The following is a 3,386-nucleotide window of genomic DNA, read 5'->3' as shown; positions in this document are numbered from 1 at the left end:
GATTAAGAAAGACAGTCAAAGTTAAAGTTTAAACGTTTCAGATGAGACACTGAATTGAACTATAAAATGGTAGGGATTGAGAGTAGAAACTACAGAAAGTCCCCTGACTTGAATGCCCACAAAGCCCTAAACCCAGCCTAGTTGGGACGAAGGGGACGAAGGGGACGAGGGGAGGAGAAAGCACAAATTTTGCTTTTCAGTCAGAAAACTGAACTACAAATGTATATACTCTGAAGAAAGAAGTTCTGTTGTCCTATGGCCTGGTACAAGTATTAACAATGTATATTTTTGTATGCAGAAAAAAGCTTACAGTATATAACATTTGTTTTTTTAAGAGAAGACATTGAACCCACAAAATAAAACCGTATTTTTTCATTCATCTTCAGATTTGGATGTATATGCATACAAAATGGTTCTGGAAGGTACACCTTAAGTTGATAACAGTAATGATCCTTGGGAGAAGACTGGGATTGAGTGATGAGTTCAGAGGATCTCTTAATTTATTTGTATTTCTTGAATCTTTTATAGTAAAGAATGTATTGATACATGTAACTTAAAATTTCTTTACTATAGAATTCTTAATTAAAATGCATGTGTAAGATGAGGTTAATTAACCCACGTGAGCACATTTCATTAAACCACTTGTCAAGGAAGAAGAGTGTGTATGCAACAGAGGGAATGGCCTGAGAAAGGGTAAAAATGTTTTCTGTCTTTTTGAAACCTCCCCCACTCTTTTTGGGAATTAAAACCTACATCCTTGCCTCAGGCCTGTGGTTGGGAGTGTCCTTTGTTCTTCCTACCACAGGAGATGGCTCAACAGAATTTTCTGGGAGGAGGTTCCAGGCGGAGGAAGTCACAAGAGGTTGTCTTCCCTGGAGATGGGACCTGTCAAAATCAACTATGGTTAAACAGCAATAGCCTGAAGCTGGAAACCCTCCCTTTAAAAATTCTGTATTTCTGCTTATGAGTAGGACAACGGCATTTTTAGATGGGAGTCTCTATTCTCCTCATTTGCTGGCAAATTAATAAACTCCTTTTCCTCAACCACTTGTCCTGGTTCTTCTGATCCTGCCTCAGGGACAAGTGCTGACCTCTCAGTAACATGTATATAAATCCTAAATTTGAGGGGGAAATCTCATTTTCAAATCTTATTCCACTTACCCATAAATAAAATCATAATTGTCATGTGTCCTATTTCTCGATCTAATATATCTGCCACTGAAAGCATATGGCCGTTGGACCAAGAGTTTTTGGTTTAGATCCATCCAACAATCCTGCTGTCTTTGAAAAATACTTATTAAAGTCTTTCTGTCTTTGGTCCTTTAGCTAAATTATATATATATATATATATATATATATATGTATATATGGAGAGAAAGAGAGGTGAGTAACCCTCCAACTTTAGAAAAATAAGTAATTTTGACTTTTTCCTCCAAATCCATCATTATGTTGGCCATGAATATTGGATTTTATGCATATCTGCATGTTAGCATGTTAGCACTTAAAAAAGTACAATGCCTTCCATAAGCTTTTTTTTTTTTTTTTTTTTTTTTGAGGCTGGGGCTAGAGTGAAGTGGCATCATCATAACTCACTGCAACCTCAAACTGATCCTGCCTCAGCCTCCCAAGTAGCTGGGACTACAGGCACAGGCCACCACGCCCAGGTAATTTTTCCATTTTTTGTAGAGATGGGATCTTGTTATAGCCCAACCAGGTTCATTGCCCACTGCTCAAGAGGAAGCCAATACACTGAGAAAACAGGGTTTGCAGCAGAGAAAGAGTTTAATATTGCAGGTACCATGTGAGGAGATGGGAAGGATTTCTGAAATCCATCTCCCTGAGAACTTGGGAGAAATGGTTTTTAAAGATAGTTTGGTGGGCAAAGGGTTAGGGAATTGGGTCTGCTGATTGGTGGGGGATGAGCTGACAGGGTTGGGATGTAAAAATTATCTTCTCAGTTGGGAGGTTTCCTGGGTAGGGGTGATGTCTAGTCATCATCCTCATGTATGGCTTCTGGGGCTACCTTTTTGGCCTCCACTTCTCTCACTCTTCCAGTCACTTTCCTTATAACTTCTTCCTGTGATTTCCCATCCCAAGAGCATTTCTAGAGTAGCAAGTCCACCTGGTAGTGAGTTAAAACAGAGGCTCCCAGAATTCACATCATAGAAAATTAGACTACATGGTGAATGACTACACTTGATACAGAGTTGGGGGGGGGCGGGGTTTGAGATAAGGTCTCACTCTGTCACCCAGGCTAGAGTGCAGTGGCATAATCACAGCTTACTGCAATGTGGAACTTCTGTGATCCTCCTACCTCAGCCTCCTGAGAAGCTAGGACTACAGGCACATACCACCATGCCCAGCTAGTTTTTTAAATTTTTTGTAGAAACAAGGTCTCATTACATTGTCCAGGCTGGTCTCAAATTCCTGGCCTCAAGTGATCCTCCCACCTCAGCTTCCCAAAGTGTTAGAATTACAGGTATGAATCACTGAGCCTAGGCCAGACGCGGTGGCTCATGCCTGTAATCCTAGCACTCTGGGAGCCTGAGGCAGGTGGATCATTCGAGCTCAGGAGTTCTAGACCAGTGAGCAAGAGCGAGACCCCGTCTCTACTAAAAATAGAAAGAAATTATATGGACAGCTAAAAATATATATAGAAAAAATTAGGCAGGTATGGTGGCTCATGCCTGTAGTCCCAGCTACTCGGGAGGCTGAGGCAGGAGGATTGCTTGAGCCCAGGAGTTTGAGGTTGCTGTGAGCTAGGCTGATGCCACGGCACTCTAGCCTGGGCAACACAGTGAGACTCTGTCTCAAAAAAAAAAAAAAAAAAAAAAGGAATCACTGAGCCTGGCTCTTCAACATAGTTTTAACAATTGTTCAAAATTAAGTTACTTCTAAGAATCTTTCTTTTCCTTAGATGAGATCTCACAGGCATTTGCTTAGATAGACTTGAACTGGTGAAAGATTTTGTATGTGCCTAGAAAAACCATGGAATTGTGCCCTGAAGTCTCAGAAAAATTGTCTTCTGCTAAGGGAAGACCCTCTACTCTGGTCTCTTCTGATTCTAGATAGTGCCCAGTACACTGCTGTGAGTTGAGGCAGATTGGTCCCAGTCCTTCCCAGTAAGAAGGTAATAGGAACAGATGGTGCTGGAAGGAAGACTGATTTGGCAAGTATAACATGACATCGACGCTCGAGGTCAGGAGTTCGAGACCAGCCTGAGCAAGAGCGAGACCCCGTCTCTACTAAAAATAGAAAGAAATTATATGGACAACTAAAAACATATATAGAAAAAATTAGCCGGGCATGGTGGCGCATGCCTGTAGTCCCAGCTACTCGAGAGGCTGAGGCAGTAGGATCGCTTAAGCCCAGGAGTTTGAGGTTGC

The sequence above is a fragment of the Eulemur rufifrons genome, chromosome 2 (genome assembly GCF_041146395.1).
Source record: "Eulemur rufifrons isolate Redbay chromosome 2, OSU_ERuf_1, whole genome shotgun sequence".
In the NCBI taxonomy this organism is placed as follows: Eukaryota; Metazoa; Chordata; class Mammalia; order Primates; family Lemuridae; genus Eulemur; species Eulemur rufifrons.
Note: the sequence above shows the minus strand (reverse complement) of the source record.